Raw genomic sequence first — 22,950 nt, 5'->3', positions numbered from 1 at the left:
CCTGTGCATCGTCCCCCACAGAGGAGGGCGCCACCTCCTGGTGGTAGGTGAGAGCAGGGCGCCGGGGGTTTATAGCGCCACTTGTTGCGGGTTCACGGAGCACCCTTATGGCCCTGTCCTTGAATTGGGCAAAGGTCAGATCAGGGTTCTGAAAGAACATGAGGCGCAGCTGGGTCCTGTGGGCGCTAGACAGCAGACCTTCTATGAATTGTTCTGTTAGTAGCTTATCCGTATCCTGCACGCTGCCAGGGTCATCTTGTTTGATGGCTCTCAAGGCTTCCTGCAAATTTAGGGCATAGTCTCTGATGCTGTCCTGTGCCTGCTGCTTACATCCGTAGAACCGCATTTTAATTTCAGCGGAGGTACGTGTATCAAAGGTACCCCGCAGCCGGGCCAGAATGTCCTTTACGGTCCTTTTCTCCTCAGCGGGCCATTACTTTACCTCCCGCTGGGCTGTGCCAGTTAACTGCCCTGTCAGTATGCTAATCTTCTGTTCCTCTGTCAGGGGGTAAACTTGGAACAAACTGTACAGCCTTTCCTTAAAGTCAGTTAGGGCATGGGGCTCCCCTGAATACTTAGGCAACCAGGCCGCTCCATTGACGTAGGGCAGGGAAAATGGCATCACCGCTGCTGCAGCTGTGCTGGTGGTAGTGGGCGCCTCAGTATCCGACATCTTCCTCCCCCCTAGTTAAGCGTGGCCTACCTTCTGACGATCCTCTTCTGTAGGCCGCGACTCCGCTGGTGCTGCTCCGGACGAGGACCTGCGTCGCGTCCTGATGACGTCAGCGTCGCTCTCTCTCCCTTCCAGGACCTTGCGCAGCGTCGGTGCGTGGGGCGGAGATTCGGGTCTCGCGCGGTTTGGACGTCCACGCCCCTCCTCTTCCCGCGCAGCGTCCTGAAGATGGCATCCGTTGGCGGGAAAACGGCTGAAGATGGCGGGAACCGACGGAAGATGGCGGGAGACGGCTGAAAATGGTGGAAAAACTCTTCTTCAGGTACGTGTACAGTTTTTTTCAGGCACGCAATACCCGTTTGTGGTGGGTTGGTTACAATCCTGCCGACTACGCCAAAGCTGACTCGCCCCCTGGGCCGTGGGGCACTCGGAGCCGGGCAATAGGGAGACGATGGGGGTAGTGATGGCAACCCGGTCCGTGGCTTAGGGTGGTCAGGCCAGTGGCAGTCCTTTATAAGTTTTAAGTAATGTCCGACTACGCCACCCGTGGATTGCGGTCAGTGCTAACCGCCGCTGCAGTGCAGACCTCTGGGGCAGATGTAAATGTGCAGCTCCGAATAGTACAACTCCCCACGGGAAGAGTAGGGCCCCAGGGCAGTGTATGATGGATGATGGAGGGGATGATTCCAACCGCGTTAGCCAGGAAACGGAGGCCTCTTAAACAGTTCAGGGTCTTTATTAGAACAGGTAAAACGACCCAGAAACAGGCCCGGCTAGGAGGGGGCCTGGATGTCTGAGAGCAAGTGGGAAGCTGGCCCTGGTCAAGGTGAGGGTGTCGGCCTACCGTGCTCTCTGTGCTCCTTCTGGCTATTTCCCTTCTGGTAATGTAACAGCCCACGTTCCTGAGCTCACCGTGTCCTCTCGCCCGTATGGCTTGCAACTTGGGTCCCTTGCTACTCCCGGCCTGGTACGGCTCTGTTGGTCCCTTCTGCTGTGGCGGAGCCTCCGGGCTTCTTAGGCCAAGGAACATACAGTCCCCTGCGGACTGGTTATCTGCTGTAGGATGTGGAATCCTCACAGCCTCAGACACCAAAGTCTGGAAGATTAGTTTCTTTATCTGCCAGGACAGACTCACTTCGCCTTTTGTCCCTGGCTCGTGGCTCTCCTACTGCCACACGTCCTCTTAGGCTGCAACACAACTGTCTGTCCCTGCTCTGGGACACCTCTCAATCCAGAGACAGGTTGTCCAGTTCTCTCTAACCCTGCCCCCAGTTCCAGCTTTTATAGGGGCAGCCTGCTCCCCCTACTGGCCTGTGACAGGAGGTATTGCATGCTAATGGCCCTTGACTAGAGGACCTCCCCTTTGCTCTCAGACACAGCTTTATTATACATTTGTGGCATCCAGGCCAGGGTGACACACATTGTGGTCCTGTTCTTGTCACAGTTTGGGCAGCGACCATTATTTCCTCTTCTCTTCTGATCGAGAAGTTCCCTTATCACTCATCTTGTAAAGTGGCACAGAGAGGTAGTCGTGACTGAATGTCTGTCTGATTTCGCTCTGGCACTTTACAGACAATGGGTGTCCCAGTCCCAGTGTGCTCTAGGGTGTGGGGTGCAGCACACTCTCTTGTAGGCCGCAGGCCTCCACTGCCTTCAGGCTTCTTTCCACAGAAGCCGCCGCACACAATTTAGGGGACACAAAGTTCTTTGTAACAGTCAAACATATACTTGACAGTTCTAGTTCATCAGGTGGGTACAGATGGGATAAGGCACAGCAATTCACATTATCCTCCTTCTTAGCATAACTCCTCTTCAGCCCTGTTGCTAGCTCATCCTGTATTTCTCGTCCACCTCTGCAGTGCACCCGGGACTGGCCTTCAACTTCCATCTATGCAGGTCCCTGTCCATCTTCCTTTGTACTTCAGAGTACACAAAGTGTCCGGCAGCTCCTATACCAGACCTTAGGCTCTGGACGTGACTGGAGCGACTGCTCTGGATCCCAGTAATGCCTCCCACTGCCTGGAACAAGTGACACATGCTGCCCCTAGCAGCCCACCGCACCTGAACTTCACCTTCACTATGCACTTCACTAACTCTCACTGAACTCACACTATTCTGACTCCATGACTAAGCTGCAAGCATAGGGCGCTGTGAGACACCGTTTCTAGGCTGTCTCTTTACCGTACTCACACATAGTGATGTCTTCAGATAGTTTAACTCGACTGCAAGAAGCACATTGTTGAAGATTCAGAAGAAGATTTATTTTCTAGCAGAATACTCGATGATGTGCAAATGTACAGCAGGTAAAAAGACTTTTTTAGAAACGGGCTAGAAGCACATAAGCTTCTAACATGGCTGAAGATGGTGAATGAGGAAGAAGAATGGAGAAGAAGGGAGGGGTTACTGACATCACAGCTACATCTGAGAGAGACAGGGAGAGACAAAGGACAAACTTATAAGAAAGGAAAACCTAACTGCAGAGCAACAAAACAGCAACTTAATGATAGTGCAATATGGTCTGTAAGATTCCCAAATCATGGGACATGGCGCACACTATCAGGAAGTGCCCCTCTTTTTATTAACACTAGTGCCCATCCACTGCACTAGTTCTATCAATAACTATTTCTTATCTCATATACTAAACCTATTATCCTTATCCTATGTGTTATGCAATTCAAAAATTCTATAAACAAATTAGGAAATCCCAGAATTATAATAGAAACCCTAAAATACAAATGTTATTAAATCTCATTAAAAGCGGGACATATATCACCCTAAGTGAAAACAAATTAGTCACACCCCTAACGATAGACCCTTATTCAGACTGCCGGAAGAGGAACTTCTCAATCAGAGGCAGGCCACACCCATTGAGTACTATATACAGTGGGTACGGAAAGCATTCAGACCCCTTTACATTTTTCACTCTTTGTTTCATTGCAGCCATTTGGTAAATTCTAAAAAGTTCATTTTTTTTTCTCATTAAAGTCCACTCTGCACCCCATCTTGACTGAAAAAAAACAGAAATGTAGAAATTTTTGCAAATTTATTAAAAAAGGAAAACTGAAATATCACATGGTCATAAGTATTCAGACCCTTTGCTCATATTTAAGTCACATGCTGTCCATTTCCTTGTGATCCTCCTTGAGATGGTTCTACTCTTTCATTGGAGTCCAGCTGTGTTTAATTAAACTGATAGGACTTGATTTGGAAAGGCACACACCTGTCTATATAAGACCTCACAGCTCACAGTGCATGTCAGACCAAATGAGAATCATGAGCTCAAAGGAACTGCCTGTTACGATGTTAGTAGATACCCTGAAGTCCAATGGCGTGGGCCAAAAGCAGAGACTGAGACAAGAGTAGTGTGAAAGTCTATTTTAAACTCAAGTGCAAAAGATCACAGCAAACAGTTTATGAAGGTAAGTTCATTCCAAACAATACTTCTTAGAACCTAATCTGTAAGGCACGGCCTTCATTACTATTAGGGTATGTAAACGTTAACGATAGTCCAAGTTTACTTAGGTACAGTAATATGCAAACAGAAATAAGGATAGTAAGCAGACGTAGGTATTCCTCAGTTGATTGTGGACTCACGTAGTGCAGAAGAGAAGACAAACTGGAATATGGATCTGGATATTGAAGAATGCAGGAGGTGCAGCAGAGGAAACAGCGATGTCTTAAACCAGAATGAGGGAAATTATGCCAGAATGGGGACAATATGCCAGAGAGGGGCCCATGATGGGGGAAAATGTTATAGCATGAGGTCTGACCCAATTCCCAACTCCATTTGCTGAAATGCAGCCCAAAACTTACAGGACCCTTCACCGTGGTTATGCATCACTATTGACCACAGACACTCATTATTGTTCTGCTCTCCAGCCCTTCAGTGAACAAACTCCCTACAGTAACAACCACATTTTTCATATTTTGGCTCAACCGCGCACATCTTGCCAATCCCCCCCCCCTCCTTCCCCGTTTTCTCTGTTTTAATGCATAGCTGAGTCACTTGGCCTTGTTTTGATGTGGAGGATATGGCTTTTTCGCCACAATTTTGCTATGAAGACCACTTCTGGCCAGTTTTCTCTAAACAGTAGAAACAGTAGATGAGTGAAGCTGAGTCCCACTGGTTGCTGCCAGTTCTGAGCTGATGGCACTGCTGGACATCTTCCGCTTTTGAAGGAAAGTAACCATAATGTGTCATACATCTGCTGCACTAAGTTTCCTTGGCCGACCACTGCATCTACTGACCTCAACGTTGCACATTTTCTTGTGCTTCTTCACTAGTGCTTGAATGACACATCTTGAACCCTCAATCTGCTTTGAAATTTATGCCTTAGAGACCTTGCTGATGTAGTATAACTTCCTTGTGTATTCTTGCTCAGTCTTGCCATGGTGTATGACCAGACACCTGACTGCATTATTACAAAATCCATGACTTTGCGCAGGTGTACCTAGAAGAATTGACGCTGTTTTAAAGTGAAAAGTTGGTCACACCAAATATTGATTGGATCTAGATTTTTCGTTTGTTCATTCACTTGTATTTTGTTAATTGATTAAATAGATCATTAACATTTCTATTTTTGAAGCGTTCTTACTTTACAGCATTTTTTTCTACACCTTTCTAAAAATTATTTTTATGTGTCTTTTATTTGCTCATTAATAATCTGATATACCTTTTGGTATTTTGTGTATAGTTGTTTTTTTTGCTGTTGGGGTAAATTGTAGGATATTGATTTCAGAGGGGTTTCCTGATCCTTTGATTGTAGGAATGAGTGGAATATATGTGCTAATAAATTAGGACAAACGTAGGAAATTTAGGAAAAAAATTGGACATATCGGCAGTAATAACATGCTGATTGTGATGTCATGAAGATGACTTGAATTTCCACCATTAAGAGAACAGCATTGCTGGTCATTTATATTAAGTAAATTGGATATTCATTCTTCTCGATTGTGATGTCATGAAGATGACTTGAATTTCAACCAATCAGAGATCAGTATGTTTCAGGTCACCCAGATAGAACAGTCCATGAAACATGAGTCACGGCCACTGTGAGGTCATAATGCTGATTAGAATTTCCACCAATCAGAAAACAGAATTGCCCAGAAGAACCACCCAGGAGGTATGAGTCATCGCCACTGTGAGGTCATAATGCTGACCAATCACAGAGCAGCCATGCCCAGATTTTCCACCAATCACAGAGCAGGCACCCCCAGATTTTCCACCAATCAGAGATAAGCAGTGGGTATAAATAGCAGCCACACCCAGATTTTCCACCAATCAGAGATCAGCAGTGGGTATAAATAGCTGCTGCCGCCTGCCTGGCTTAGCCTTGCACTGGTTGGGTCTCTCTCTTTTTCTCTCTCTTGGTATCTCCCGGTATCTATCCCTCCCCTCTCTCTCTCTCTTTGACCCAACGGCCCTCTTAAGGGCTACCCCAAATGTGTAAAAGATAGAACCAATATTTGTGTTGTTTGTCCGTTTTATGAGCCTGTGATTAACCCCTTCCCACTCTTTGCTATATATATATATTTATTATGTGCAGGTGGGCCTTAAAGGGATTTTCCAGGACAAACATTTTGATGGCTTATCCCCTGGTTAGCTCATTAATATCAGATTTGTGGTGGTCCGGCACACGGCACCTCCACTAATCAGCTGTTTGCAGCTTCGGTCGAGGTCAGATGTAAACAGTGTTGAGGAGCTGAAAAATCACTGATCTGTTCACTCTGTAGTGGCCGCTCCCTGGTGCTGCAGATCAGCTCCTATTACATGAATATTAGCTGATCTGCAGGACCCACAGTACAGTGAATGGAGCTGTGATGTTCAATCTTCACACTATTTACACTTGAGCGCTGCAATCAGCTGATGGCTAGAGCCGGTGCCGCGTGTCGGAGCCCCACCGATCTGATATTGATAACCCATCCCCAGGATAAATCATCATTATTATACTACTCATACATGAAGAAAGCGAGGTGGCACACCGATTTAATAAAATCTTCTTTTATTCCATTTCCATTAAAAATGCAGGGAAGCGGCGCCTTTTGCGGACGACGGCCGTTTCGCGTGTCTATCACGCTTCTACGGGTCCAGGCATATGGTCATGGGGGTGTGCAGGGGTTAAAATACTCCCGACCCCACCCCCTGGACCAAACAGCCATACAAAATGTTACAACAAAAAATACATTAAAAACAACCACCCAGGAGGCATGAGTCATCGCCACTGTGAGGTCATAATGCTGACCAATCACAGAGCAGCCACACCCAGTTTTTCCACCAATCAGAGCAGCCATACCCAGATTTTCCACCAATCAGAGATCAGCAGTGGGTATAAATAGCCGCTGCCGCCTGCCCGGCTTAGCCTTGCACTGGTTGGGTCTCTCTTTTTTCCCTCTCTTGGTATCTCCCGGTATCTCTCCCTCCCCTCTCTCTTCTCTCCCTCCCCTCTCTCTTCTCTCTCTCTCTTTGACCCAATGGCCCTCTTAAGGGCTACCCCAAATGTGTAAAAGATAGAACCAATATTTGTGTTGTTTGTCCATTTTATGGATGGAGCGAGACATGATGTCCCAGATGTGCTCAATCGGATTCTGGTCTGGGAAACGGGCGGCCAGTCCATAGCTTCAATGCCTTCATCTTGCAGGAACTGCTGACACACTCCAGCCACATGAGGTCTGGCATTGTCCGGCATTAGGAGGAACCCAGGGCCAACCACACCAGCATATGGTCTCACAAGGGGTCTGAGGATCTCATCTCGGTACCTAATGGCAGTCAGGCTACCTCTGCCGAGCACAAGGAGGGCTGTGCGGCCATCCAAAGAAATGCCACCGAACACCAGGATTGGCAAAGTCGCCACTGGCGCCCTGTGCTCTTCACAGATGCAAACAGGTTCACACTGAGCACATGTGACAGACGTGACAGAGTCTGGAGACGCCGTGGAGAGCGATCTGCTGCCTGCAACATCCCTCAGCATGACCGGTTTGGTAGTGGGTCAGTAATGGTGTGGGGTGGCATTTGTTTGGAGGGCCGCACAGTTCCCTTTATTTTTTGAGCAGTGCATATACATATATAAACTGTTCCTCCCCCACCATGTGACATACTGCATACCTCATAGGGACAGCAGTCAGGAAGCACCAGTAGTACCAGCAGCTCCCACAGTACAATGCAAATGTAGCATTCTCAGCGTGTACTGACCAATGCTGTCCACCAGGTGGCATCAGCAGGAAATTACAGGGATGAGACAAGCACTGCATGACAGCCCCGCCCCAATCTGCCCTATACCAGACACGCCCCCTACCAACGCCCCACCCCCGCTGCCATGACAACCGAATTGTTTAATGGCAGAATGAGACCTTATATGAGCAAAGAAGTAGCGGCCGGAGAGCGGGGTCCGCACAGGTGAGCGCCCCCATAACACAGTGTATGTACTGCACGTCAGCTCTATGGCAGATTGTCACCTGTGCTGGATCCAGTAGGTGTTACACTTATATCTGTACAGAGACACAGAGGACGCAGCGGGGCCCTGTTGCTATATATTTGTGTGTGTGTATATATACAATATATATATGTGTGTGTCTATATACAGTATATATGTGTGTGTCTATATACAGTATATATATATATGTGTGTGTCTATATACAGTATATATGTGTGTGTATATACAGTACAGAAAAACATTTGGACACACCTTCTCATTTAAAGATTTTTCTGTATTTTCATGACTATGAAAATTGTACATTCACACTGAAGGCATCAAAACTATGAATTAACACATGTGGAATTATATACTTAACAAAAAAGTGTGAAACAACTGAAAATATGTCTTATATTCTAGGTTCTTCAAAGTAGCCACCTTTTGCTTTGATGACTGCTTTGCACACTCTTGGCATTCTCTTGATGAGCTTCAAGAGGTAGTCACCAGAAATGGTCTTCCAACAATCTTGAAGGAGTTCCCAGAGATGCTTAGCACTTGTTCGCCCTTTTGCCTTCACTCTGCGGTCCAGCTCACCCCAAACCATCTCGATTGGGTTCAGGTCTGGTGACTGTGGAGGCCAGGTCATCTGGCGTAGCACCCCATGACTCTCCCTCTTGGTCCAATAGCCCTTACACAGCCTGGAGGTGTGTTTGGGGTCATTGTCCTGTTGAAAAATAAATGATGGTCCAACTAAACGCAAACCGGATGGAATAGCATGCCGCTGCAAGATGCTGTGGTAGCCATGCTGGATCAGTATGCCTTCAATTTTGAATAAATCCCCAACTGTGTCACCAGCAAAGCACCCCCACACCATCACACCTCCTCCTCCATGCTTCACAGTGGGAACCAGGCATGTAGAGTCCATCCGTTCACCTTTTCTGGGTCACACAAAGACACGGTGGTTGGAACCAAAGATCTCAAATGCTGTTAACCTGCGATTTCTGAGGCTGGTGACTCGGATAAACTTATCCTCAGAAGCAGAGTTGACTCTTGGTCTTCCTTTCCTGGGGCGGTCCTCATGTGAGCCAGTTTCTTTGTAGCGCTTGATGGTTTTTGCAACTGCACTTGGGGACACTTTCAAAGTTTGCCCAATTTTTCGCACTGACTGACCTTCATTTCTTAAAGTAATGATGGCCACTCGTTTTTCTTTACTTAGCTGCTTTTTTCTTGCCATAATACAAATTCTAACAGTCTATTCAGTAGGACTATCAGCTGTGTATCCACCAGACTTCTGCACAACACAACTGATGGTCCCAACCCCTTTTATAAGGCAAGAAATCCCACTTATTAAACCTGACAGGGCACACCTGTGAAGTGAAAACCATTTCCAGTGACTACCTCTTGAAGCTCATCAAGAGAATGCCAAGAGTGTGCAAAGCAGTCATCAAAGCAAAAGGTGGCTACTTTGAAGAACCTAGAATATAAGACATATTTTCAGTTGTTTCACACTTTTTTGCTAAGTATATAATTCCACATGTGTTAATTCATAGTTTTGATGCCTCCAGTGTGAATGTACAATTTTCAAAGTCATGAAAATCCAGAAAAATCTTTAAATGAGAAGGTGTGTCCAAACTTTATATTTATGCATATGTAGCGCCCCGTGGGTTCGGCCGCTACAGGGGTATTGCACCTCAGCCAGAGGTGTGATATTCCACTCCCGGGAAAGGATGGAGTATGGACCAGGGCTCAGGTAGCTGCATGCATCACACACACCCCATTTCCGGGGGACAGCTCTACAGTGCTCCCATTTATATAGTTATGCAGGCACATCTGACCATGTCCCTGGCTGGAGTGGGGAGGGGGGAGGAAAACCTAGTGAAGTAGGAGCAGAAGGGGACGGTTTCTGGAGCATAGGAAGGAGCTCATTGGGTGCTGGTTACCTAAGCTCACACTCAGAGGAGGAGGTATAAAAGGTGGGCACCATCTTAGGAGTGTGTTCAGTCAGTACAGAGGAGAAGACAGGGAGCAGAGGCTCTGTAGGAGCTCTGCTCAGAAGGCAGGCCTAGGGTGAAGGCCGGAGCCTGAGAGGAGAAGGAGAAGTAGGCCTAGAGAAGAGGCCGAGGGAAGGAGGAGAAGAAGGAACAGGAAAGGAAGAGAAGAGACAGAGAAGCAGGAGGGCTCAGAAACAAGAAGGAAGAAGGGACCCTAAGAACCCACGAGATAACGGGTGAAGGGTCAGGCGGAATAAGGGTACCGGATCCCAAGTTGGTGGAGGTAAATTATCCCTCAGCCAAGAACCGGAGGTCGTGATCATTTACTGGTGCGACCCCCCGCTAAACCTGCTAGGAAGGCACCATATAGGATAGCGGGAAACGGGGCCCACGTTTGCCTGCATAGATCCGCGGCAGCTGGACAGAAGTTTGGTCACTGATGGGGCACAAGCCAGAGAGAGGACAGAAGGGAGTCCTGCGCCATACTTCTGAATTGCCTGGGGGTTGACCGAGCCCCTCACCTGGTGGACGTAGCACGACTTGGGCAGTCATTACCTGTACAGAAGTGACTTGGAGTATACAAACTGTGAGTAAAAGACCCTGGACTGCAACACGTTGTCTTTGCGTTTCTTACCACGCCAGCACTACTGGTACTGGGACGCCCTGCACTACAACCCCCACAATCTACGCTCACTGCCCTGAGGCTACACTCCTCCCGTGGGGAGTTGTACTACTCCCTGCTGCACCCACAACACCAGCCTCAGCGGTATGCTCTGCAGCGGCGGTTCACTCTGACCGCAATCCACGGGTGGCGTAGTCGGACATTGCAAAACATATAGAAGACTGCCACTGGTCTGACCACCCTGAGCCACGGGATCGGGTTGCCACTACTACCCCCCATCACCGCGCAGAAGCCCAGTTCCGAGTGCCCCACGGCCCAGGGGGCGAGTCATATATACTTATCAAATGCTCAGACACAGTTTTCAATTGGGTGTATATGAAAAAAAGGAGGTTCACAGTGGCACCCTTCACTCAATTGTGCCCAAGCTGGCCGTCTAGCTCTGGCCATGGCCCTGGACCGAGAGAGTGCAGAGGCAGCTATATGCTCCTATTACAGGCATACCTGAATATAACAAGGTTCATACGGGTTTTGTGGGTCTGGTTGTATTCATCCAGACATCTCTCCACAACATCGTTGAACTGCTGCACACTTGGTATCTCGGCATACAAACGTTCATCGCCTTCGAGATCAGGATTCATGTAGTCGCCAAACAGCAAGTTTCTAATATCTTCCTCCTCGAGCTGCAAAAAAAACTCCACAATTATATATCCAATTATTATAGAACATCAAATATCATAGCTTGCGCAATGATAGCAAACATATTTTACACTACATGTTACATTGCATTTCCCAATCCTACCAAGATTCTGCCGGTCCGAAACTAACAGCGTCACAGATGGTTATGAGGCTATGCTAGTTCAAGTTAGGACAGTCGGCCCGGGAACTGCACCAATAACACGACCGACCGTAGAATACGTCCGCTATATAGACGTCTGACTCTAGCCAAGTCAGTATTTCACTACTTACAGGTTTGTTTTCTTGTTTTAGGTTCTCAAAGACAGAATCAAAACTTTCTTTGAAATGATCTTTCACCACATCTTTCAATAGTTTGTATAGCCAGGATCGGTCCTGGTCGTCGACTAAGCGGTCATAAAACACCTGCAGAACTTCATGGACAAAGTCGCACCATGACACGTTTATTTTTTGTTGACTCTTTCTTGATCAGTAAGCATCCCTGCACCACTCGAGAGAAATCCTGCAGATTAAATGTATAATGGGATTTAGCCGGGGTGGGTAATAGGTTCTCCATGGCTTTCTTGTACACCTAGAATTTAGATCTAAAACTATGAGTGAAGTTAAACTTAAGAATTTGTATAAGCAATCAAAATCAGATTGGTTGGGGTCTGAATTCAGGTACCCCCACCAATCAGCTGAACGGACGGTGGATCTGGCGCTGCATTCATGTACTGACAGTGGTTCTAGCGCTGCATTCATGTACTGACGGTGGTTCTGGCGCTGCATTCATGTACTGATGGTGGTTCTGGAACTGCATTAATGTACTGACGGTGGTTCTTTCCGTACATTCATGTACTGACAGTGGTTCTGGCGCTGCATTCATCTACTGACGGTGGTTTTGGCACTGCATTCATGTACTGACGGTGGTCCTGGAGCTGCCTTCATGAACTAATGATGGTTCTGGTGCTGCACTCGTGCTGATGGTGGTTCAGATGTTTTACACATGTAGCAATCCATAAAATGCTTCATAGCTATGTTAAAACTTAAAAATCCTCAAAACGTAGAGATTTGGGATTATGAGGAGGATTTAGCGAGTTGGAGGGGCTGCAGCACCACAAGAATATTCTTTTTAAAGTTGCACTGTTTGGGTCATAGAATCAAATGATATATAAAAAATGTAGTATTTCTCACCTACATGGTGCCGTTAACTATTTGGTTCCCAACAGTAAAAAATTTGGGAGAAAACTCATTGTTTCGTAGATAGAAGGCCACCACGGCAGAGAAGATGCGGACCATGGTCTCATCACTGAAGACGTTTATAGTGCAGATATTAAAATGACGTAAAAATCGAGGTGTAACTGCGTTTCTTCCGCCACCAGGGGGACCCATTGCTGCAGTCAGCTGTACATCAACCAATGAGATTTTGGAGGTGTCCTTTAAGTCATACCTAAAAGGTGAGAAAAGTTATATATATATACATACATACATACACACGCTGCATATATACGTATAGTGGAAAAGATAAAAGAAAATAACTTACAAATAAAAAACTAATTTTTTTTGCGAATATTACCAATTCCCGTGGTCTAATAACTGCTGCAGGAGCTCGATAGGTGGTTGTGCTCCATATTTTTCTAATGCCGGCATGTTCATATCATCCACAAATATGACGCATTTCTTCCCCATCTGAGGTCGTACACGCCTTTCCGTCTTTTGTCCAGTCTGTCCATGATGATATTCTAGAATAAGATGCAAACTATGTGTCGGAAGATTCAATAGGTTGACCACTACTGCGGTGTCTCATTTTCAGGTAGAAAACATCACATGACCGCTGCAGCCAAATCAGCGGCTATTGATTGGCTGCAGAATTGATGTTTCATTCGACCTAGAAGAACTAGTCTTCTAGCTCTCTTTTCTGGCTCAGAAAGAAAGTCACCACTGCAGGCGATCATCTGACACTGGTTGGCTTCATTGACATCTCCTGGTCGAAAAGGAAGTGAAGAGACCGATGGGGACACAGGCGGCAGCGTGGAGAAGCGACAGGGTATTTTTTTTGTTTTAAGACACACATGGGTCCATCAACCCATTTAAATGTATGTCTGACCATCTAATACACAGATCTTCAGGGTCTGCGAGAGAGACCTCTGTTGTTTGTGGGTCTCCTCTCTGGCTCATAGCAGAGGGTCCTAAGTGGCGTATCCCCCCCAATGACATCTATATATCCTAATGAAGCAACCTCTTTCATTTGTCAGAAGGCAGGGTGATAAAAAGAAGACAAACCTGAATCTGATTGGCACTGGTGCGAGCAGAAAAGTTGATGAAGAAGGGAAAGAATTTTTCTTTGTCCAGATTGTTCATCAGTTTGTCTTTGACGTAAATAGATTTCCCTGTCCCCGTCAGTCCCACAAATAAGAGTGGTCTGCGAAAAAAGGAAAGTAGTTTGTAGGACAACCATCAAATCAAACATTTTACAGTGTTGAGAATAAAACTACTAATTTAGGCCCGAATTCATATGTCCGATAAACACCATCCATGTACGGACCAAGATCTCCGGACCCAAACTCGCCAGCCTCATGGATGTCTATGAGGCTGTCAATTTCAGGTCAGGGGTCCCGCGGCCCGTCCGTCCATCGTGATATGTGTTTCCCGTCCTTAAGTAACTAGCAAACTATTTTCATTTATACAAACTGTGTTTGGTACAGACATAAAACAGACAGGTGTGAATGGCGGCCAGTTTTCTGTGTATAGACCAATAGGGTTTCCTAATTCGACTCCACTATCCGAATGGTTTTCCCATACAATAAGTAATTGTGATGGCAAAATGGATAATTGTCAACAAGGTTTCCTAATAAGAGTCATTTTGTTACTCTTACTTGGTGTTTTTGATGCACATATCCATGAGGAAGGTGTATCTGACAGTATCCATAGTTGGCACAATGATATCTTGGATTTTGGTGCTTTTGTCCCACGTGGCTGTGCCTTTAATAAACTCATTCCAGTGAACCCAGCGCCCTCGGCCTTTTAACTTCAAAGAAAAAAAAAGTAGTTACAACTTTGATAAACCATATTCGGACACATTTGATGTAGGGATAAGAGAGCACTGACACATTACATAAGTTTGACATTTAGGTCCTGTTCACACTGCGTTTATGCAGCATGTCTATTACTTTGCCAGAGGATCTGACGGAATCCACTTAGGTCATTGGACTCCATGTCTCCTTCTGAATTCAGTTTTTCGGGGATTCAATCAGAACCTCTGGCAGAGTCATAGATATACGGCATAAACACAGTGTGAACATGTCCTAAGAGACCTAAGATAATAACCCAAAGGCCAAAGTTATAAGTTGCTGAGCATTAGGCTTGATTTCCATGAAGAAATCCCTTTACCTCGTACATGTAGTCATAGACCAGGCCTTTATCGTCCAAAGGACATTCCCATTTCCCCACGGAGGACAGGAAAGGGCTCTGATCGTTCTTTCCTGTGACAATTTCTTTGAAAAAAAGCATCAAACTTCACTCGGCTGTCGGTGTCACAACAGCCGCCAATGGACCAAACCAGGGAGAAAGCAAAACTGGCCTAAAAGAGAAGAAAAGGGATACAATATACAGCGGGCGAAATAAGTATTGAACACGTCACCAATTTTCTAAGTAAATATATTTCTAAAGGTGCTATTGACATGCAATTCTCAGCAGACGTCAGGAACCTGCCTCTAACAATCGCGGATGATGTGGCCGGGCTTCAAAGGAGACCGTGATTTTTGCTATATGCAGCAATGGTGTAGCATTGCTGTATATAGCACAAGCGATCAGACGATCGCAGCTTTAAGTTCCCTAAGGGGGCTAATAAATACAGAGAAAAGTTACAAAAAATGTTTTAAAAAGTATGAAAAAAAACAAAAAAAAAACCCCATAAAACTTGAAATGGGTTTTTTCCCCCAGTAAAAACAGAGAAAATAAGTTTTACAAAAAATACACATATGTGGTATCGCCGCATTCAGAAAAGTCCAATCTATCAAAATATAAAAATAATTAACCCGATCAGTAAAAAGGAAATAGGAAAGCACTGTCTATACCTGCAGATGGATCAGCCACACTGTGTATGGGATCGGCAGATCTTCCACTTACCAGGATCCAGATACGAATGTTCTTATTATTCGGATCCTCTCTCACCACATCAAAAATCAGCATCTCCAATAATGGTGTGAGTGATATTACCACATTGCCATTGCTGGTTGTCACCAGATCCTATGAGGAAAGACATTAGGACACTGAGGGTAAATCTAGACTACACACTTGCGCAATGCTCCTACAATTGAGAGGACACATGGCGCCCACCTTGCACTGCTTTCGGAGGAATCGAAGGGAAGGTTGGACGAGCCACTTAAAGAGTTCCTCTAGAAGAGCGAGGTGGTCCTTAGTCTTCAGTGCACCGGGAAGGGTGCTGAGCCAGGACCTCACCAGGGGCGCCCAGCCCAGTTGTTGGGGTTCCAGATAAATCATACCGCAGCGGCTAACAGTGGCGGGCTGGAGAGAGAGATATACTAAGTAGGGTTGCCCTAAGACACAAGCCCATCCAGTTATCTAATTATCTCGCTGGGTGGATGAAAAACAGTCTACAAAGTCGTTTCCAAGTGTCCTGACGTTTCCATCATCCATAGATTACACAAACATCCATTTATTTGAGTAGAAGCTATGTAACATTACATTTTCCCTATATTCAGTGCTGGTGTCAGGATCTGGATCCCCACCATTTAGATGATTGTTGTAGTAGCACCAGAATGAAAGGGACTGACAATCCCTTTAATTATAGCGACTAAAGTGAATGTAGAGATGACTGTCAGTGGCGTAACTAGAGTCCGATGGGCCCCCATTGCAACATTTGGACCCCCTGCATGTTGGTCAGATGTATGGGCCCTTGTAGTGTTCTAAATCCTATAAGGACATACGTGTTGCACCTCCTACCCCATTATGTAGTAATATCCCCCATATTGGGCTCCTTCCTGGTATATATGTCCCCTGTTCTGGCCCCATCCTGGTATATATATCCCCCATCCTTTTGTACATGTCCCATATCCTGGGCCCCACCTTGATATATATATCCCCCATCCTGGTATATATGTCCCTTATCCTGGGCCCCACCTTGATACATATATCCCCCATCCTGGTATATATGTCCCTTATCCAGGGGCCCCATCCTGGTATATTTTTCCCCCATTCTGGTATATATATCCGCCATCCTAGTATATATATCCCCCATCCTGGTATATATATCCCCCATCCTAGTATATATATCCCCCATCCTGGTATATATATATATCCCCATCCTAGTATATATATCCCCCATCCTGGTATATGTCCCCCATTCTGCCGTTGTACTTTAATGCATAGAAAAAAAATAAATGATTCTGCTCGCTTTTCCTCCGCTCCCCCGCTGTGCGCCATCCTCTTCTGAAGCCAGCATCTGACTTCAGAGTGCAAGCTTCGGGAGCATATGATGTCACTGTCATGCGCCCTCAGTCACGTGCACGCCGACATCAGCTGCTGGCTTCTGATTGGCCGGCAGCGTGCATTGTCATGCACAGACCCAACGGGTCTCTGCGCCTCAATACACTTCGTCTGAATGTGCGTTCGGGGGTGCACATGCAGTTGAAGTTTGCGCTGATGTCGGCGGGCCCCTCACCTGCACAGGCCCAGTCGCGACCTCTGCAACCGCGATCATTACACCCCTGATGACTGTGTATGTAGGACTTCCAAATCGGTGAATGGAAGAGTTGCTCGTGCTGCCAAACTCTCCTTTCACAGCGGCACAAGATGGGGCCTCATATTCGAGAAAAGTTTGGGTGGGTGCCAGAGGAGAGACCCTCATCTATCAGACAATTATGGCCATTTTGTGGATATGCTTTAAAAGATGAGAATACATCTAAAAGTCAACCCTATAACTAAATCTGATTAGTTAGCATTAGATCCCCCGATGTACAAGTATATGGGAACTCCTCTCTTATAGGATGAGTGAAAACCTACCGACGCCGGGGAAAGGTCCATTGTTTCAAAAATCAGACTCATCTGAGGTGACATCTGAATGATCTCCCCACTCATCAAGCAACGCTAAAAATAACAGGACATATTTAAAACAATACTAAATGTTGAACAAATGAATAATAACTTAATCCACGGAGTCTGATCAGTAACCTCATAAAGGATCATTGTAAGCTTTAGTGGAGAAAGTACAATCATTATGTGCACAAATTAATATCTGAAAAAAGGGCAAAAATCTAGTAGCTGATTTATAATTGGAAGATGATCCTGCAATGAATATCTTTTAAAGCGTCTCTCTCCACATACATATATACATAAGTCCTCTACTAAAGGCTTATTTCCATCTTCATGAATGGATATTGTCGGATAGTGTTAGGAAATACAAACAGTTTTTGCAATTTACTGCTAATTAAAGATATATAAAGATGCCATAAAATCTAATGTTTTCTATTCTCCATCATGGCTGTAGATATACATGGAGGATAACTTTTTGTATCACTTTTTGTTATGCTACATGGTGATGAAAACAGAAAAGGATATCAATAAAAAAAAAAAAGTTTTCACAAAGTAAAATAGAGAGTTACCTTTTTATTATCATCTAGGACGGTGTTCATACTTTCTATCCCTAGCGTATCAATAGGTCCATCAAAGATAACCCATTTTCTTTCCGGGGTCTCAGATAACACAAACTCCCGGAAAGTATTAGCGACTATCCCATCGGTCCACTGCAAATGAAGAGAGGCATCAATAAAATTGCTCTTCCCATAAAATCCAATACAATCCCACAATTGAAAGGATTATTAAAGGGAATGCCTGGGATTATGATATTGATGATACACATGTATTGACTACACGTGGCCCCTATTGAAGTGAACGTGGCGGCACCGGGAGAGACCGCAAGTAAGTGATTTGCATATACGCGGTCACATGCCAACTAGAAGTGCATGACCTCACTCAAAGCAAGTGTATTGAGTGAGGCCAGACACAGTCTAGTCAGAATGTGGCTGGAAGTATGCAAATTTATGCTAATTTCTGGCATAAATAATACAATTTGTTGCTTCCATGTCTGATGGGGAAAATAAAACAGTTTCCAATTTTTGTGCAAACAGGGAGTAAGTAATAATAAAATGATTGCCCGGCAATGTATGGCTGGGGTCTATGTCTCTGAAGGAACCCCTTCTACCATGTCCATAAGCCATAAAAGGGGAGATTTTCCCATTTTCAGCAAAGATATTAGTATTACAAACAATAATTCCAATCATAGACGAACCTCATGTGACACTGGATCAAACTGCCCGAACAGCTGCCCCATGGTGATGGCTTTAGGGTTCACTGTCCGGTAAATCACTTTTTCTTCTTCGCACCCTCGCTCATTCATAAGAGACAGCGTATCAGCGAGGATGTGGAGGACCTTCGTTTTTCCAGAGAACGGCTCTCCAACCAACATAAAACTGTACGGGATAAACAAAACGCAGCATGGTCCATTGTATAAAATGGAAACCGCGAAGAATAAATCCACCGTCCCATGGACATCTGTAGTTCCAGCTTACCCGTGTCTGACAATCATCATCTCATACGTCTGGATCATGTCCTCCAGGAAGACCTTCTCGGGCTGGATGTTGTGTCCAGCACAGCTCTCCTGTGCGCATTCAAGGAAATCCTGAGCAAAAGGAAGGTAAAACATTTCATCAGTCTGTTTACAGTGGATCCAATTAGAGGTGGGAGAATACATTTTCAGGACCCAAATCAGTATTCTGTGGCCGCTGGACGGGACCCCTGAGAGCCGCCTCTTAGCTGCCGGCATCCCCGGCTCCTCTTCTAATTATATGGCCTGGTGTACATCATGCTGCAACCATAACATCATGCCAGGCCGGCTAATCTGAAGAAGAGCCGGGGGGCGGGAAGAAATAAGGTGGCTCTCAGGGGTCTCATTCAGTGCCCACCACTGACCTGATGTCACACACAGTGTAGGAAAGACAAAGTGCGACACAAAGGGATGAGGGGAAGGGAGCCCCGACACTAGGGAAAGGGGGAAATGGAGACCTCCTAGGCTGATCTGCAATCACCCTGTCTCCCCTACCGACTCTATATTGGTTCCTCACCAATTGCCGTACAGGAACCTATCCCTGTATTTCCTTACCGTTTGGCCCTGGATAGGGAAGGGGGGGGGGTGAGCACTAGTCGATCCCCACTGACAACTAAAGACAGCAAGGGGAGACAGACACGGGGGAAGTAGCTTAGCTTGAGTCGACTTCAGAGAGATGGCACACACATCCTCTTAGCACCAGAGAGGAAGTAAGAACTGTACTTGCTCCAAGCCTTCACAAGGGGTCATGTGAATATCACTGGCACCTCTGTGTAGCAACCAGGAAGTATTTAAACACCCAGGCCTGATTGTCAATTAGAGCAGGAGGGAGGTAGCCGCTGGGTCCTACAGTGAGACCGCTAAGAAGATGTCTGTAATGCCAAACGAAGGGATCTCCTGCAACCAACTGCAGGGCGACTGTCACATCTGACGCACCCATGACACCTGGCCATTGGATCAGTCTCCTGCAAATTGATTCATTCATCTAAAAAAAAATGTCTCCATAATCTACAACTAAATTAGCGATAAATCACTCACAGATGTTTCAACCATTTTTTTTCTACATCAGATCATCTTGCATTGGAGGTTTAAGTGAGCCCCCTTACCGCTGGTGCCCCTGTGCAGCTGCCCAGGTTGCACTAATCGGACCGGACGATGAGTGACAAGGTCATGTAACCCAATTCCAAAGCAGTGGATCAGGATCGGGTGATTTCAATGGGATTGGTCTACCATCTACTGTGTATGGGGGCCTCATGACAGATTATGTTGGGGGACATAAAAATCGGGCGGTTGGAATTTAATCACCCGATCCTTACTTTCTGACCCTGAAATTAGCAGCTGCCATAAGATTCTGGCAGCGACTCTGTCATAGAGAAAACAGGAGCGAGCATTCCTGAATATGGGGGAGCCGGGAAAGACGGATTTTGGTAAGAACTTACCTGTAAAATCCTTTTCAGCGAAGGAAGGAAGGAAGGAAGGGAGACACAGATCCATTACTAGTGGGTAGGTGGAGCCCCACAGGGATAGTTCACCTCAGATTTATAAAAAAGTGACGACCGGCCCCTCCAACTTAAGCTCCTCCTACTCCCATGTTCTCCAGTCCGTACACAAGCTAAGGAAGAGCAGACAACACCAGCAGAACAGTACAACCCATTCTGAAAAATTCAGAAATGTGAGAAAACAGGTTATGCAAATAACAGCAAAAAAACACACAGTCCCAGGTACAACTCACTGGACCTGACAACTGCGATGAGCTGGCGATGCTGGAAAAGAGCCCTAGTGCGCCAACCCCAGACCAGATGACCGCCATCAGGAAAGGGTCGCGCCGCATCTAGAAACAAAAAAATACTTCTGCCATGGGAGGGTGCTGTGTCTCCCTTCCTTCCTTCGCTGAAAAGGATTTTACAGGTAAGTTCTTACCAAAATCCGTCTTTCAGCAGCAGAAGGGAAGGAAGGGAGACACAGATCCATTACTAGTGGGACGTCCCAAAGCAGTCCAAAATTCTAGGGTGGGAAATAGTGGCAGAATCTCCAACACCCCAACAACTTAGGTAAGTGCGCAACCAGCGCCGAATAAAAAATAAAATAAAATAAAGAGGTAACTTAAACCACCGCCGCCTGCAGGACTCTGCGTCCCAAGGCCGCATCGGCGGAAGCACTCACGTCCACTTTATAAAATTTAGTAAAGGTGTGAACGGAGCGCCAGGTAGCCGCCCGGCAGAGCTGCGCTGCCGAGGCCCCCTGACGAAAAGCCCACGACGAACCAACAGCCCTCGTGGAATGAGCTCGAACTTTAACCGGACAAGGCTCGCCCTTGAGCCGGTACGCTTCCAGGATAGCCGAACGTATCCACCGAGCTATAGTGTCCTTGGAAGCACGCTGACCACGTCGACGACCAGCAGGAATCACAAAAAGAGAGTCCAATTTCCGAAAACCTTGCATGATTGTAAGATAGAACTTCAATGCCCGCACCAAATCCAACGAGTGCAAGGCCCACTCCTTTGGACTCTTCGGCTTCAGACAGAGAGAAGGTAACACGATGTCCTGATTGACATGGAAATGGGACACCACTTTAGGTAAAAAATCTCCACGGGTACGAAGCACCACACGATCCGGAAGAAATTCCAGAAAAGGTGGCGAGCAAGACAGTGCCGCCAACTCCGAAACCCTTCTCAAAGAGGTGACCGCTACCAGGAAGGCCACCTTCCAAGAAAGCAAGTAAAGCGTAGCCGAATCCATACGCTCAAAAGGCTCATGCTGAAGAGCTTCCAGGAATAGATTAAGCCGCCAAGGAGCCACAACCGCCTCCCGAGGCGGAAACTGACGAGCAACCCCATGAAAAAAAGAACGCACGTCCCTACGTGAAGCAATAGCCCTACCAACTGCTAGACCCTTGGCCAAACCATATTGCAGAAAAGCCAAGAAGTTGGGGATGGAAAAAACCCTCGGGTTCCTTGACGATCCAGAACACCAAGAATAAAAAGACTCCCAAGTTCTGTGATAAATCCTAGTCGTAGCTGGACCTCTGGCAGAAATAACCTCGGACGAAAAACCACGACGGTTCAAGATCTCGGTCTCAAGTGCCACGCCGTCAAACAAAGTGACTTCAGGTCCGGATGACGAATGGGCTCTTAGATTAACAGGTCCGGGCGAAGAGGCAGTGGAAACGGAGGCGCCGCCAGAAGAGACACCAGCGTCGAACACCACGTCCTCCGTGGCCAATCCGGCGCTACCAAAATTGCTGATACTCTTTCCAGTTTGATCCGCCGAATCACCAAAGGAAGTAAGGATACTGGCGGAAACACATAGATCAGCTCGAACTGGTCCCACGGGGCCACTAGAGCATCTACCGCCACAGCCTCCGGGTCCCTGTACCTGGACATGAATGTCGGAACGCTGGCGTTCAGCCTGGATGCCATCAAATCCACCTGAGGAGTCCCCCACCGGGAGCACAGCAGTGCAAACACTTCCGGATGAAGACTCCATTCTCCGGGATCCACCTGCTCGCGACTGAGGAAGTCCGCCGAGATATTCAGCACACCTGGGATATGAATCGCGGAGATGGCTGGAACCCTGGACTCGGCCCAAACCAGGATCCGAGAGACCTCCATCATGAGTCTGGAACTCCTCGTCCCGCACTGATGGTTGATATACGCGACAGCCGTCGCATTGTCCGACTGAATCCGGACCGGCAGACCGCTCAAAAGGACCGTCCAATGTCGGAGGCAGAGAAAAATTGCTCTCAACTCCAGAATGTTGATCGGTAGAGACGACTCCTCTGACGACCAGACCCCCTGAACCCAGAGGTCGTTCCAAACCCCCCCCAGCCAGTCAGGCTGGCATCGGTGGAAATCACCGACCACCTTGGGAGAAGAAAGGATTTCCCCAGGGATAGAGTTTCCGGACGTAACCACCATCCAAGAGACTCTCGCACCCTGCGGGAGATAACGACCGAGCGA

The 22,950-nt window shown here is 46.6% G+C and overlaps 1 pseudogene; it reads right to left on the bottom strand.

Moving 5' to 3' along the window:
- Nucleotides 1-22,950, bottom strand: part of LOC141155594 (dynein axonemal heavy chain 12-like) — a 136,812-nt pseudogene that overhangs the window by 104,939 nt on the left and 8,923 nt on the right.

This window comes from Phyllobates terribilis, unplaced genomic scaffold (genome assembly GCF_046119375.1).
Source record: "Phyllobates terribilis strain yellow unplaced genomic scaffold, ASM4611937v1 Scaffold_7__3_contigs__length_470593459, whole genome shotgun sequence".
NCBI classification, from domain to species: domain Eukaryota; kingdom Metazoa; phylum Chordata; class Amphibia; order Anura; family Dendrobatidae; genus Phyllobates; species Phyllobates terribilis.
This window is presented reverse-complemented; position numbering and strand designations above follow the sequence as displayed.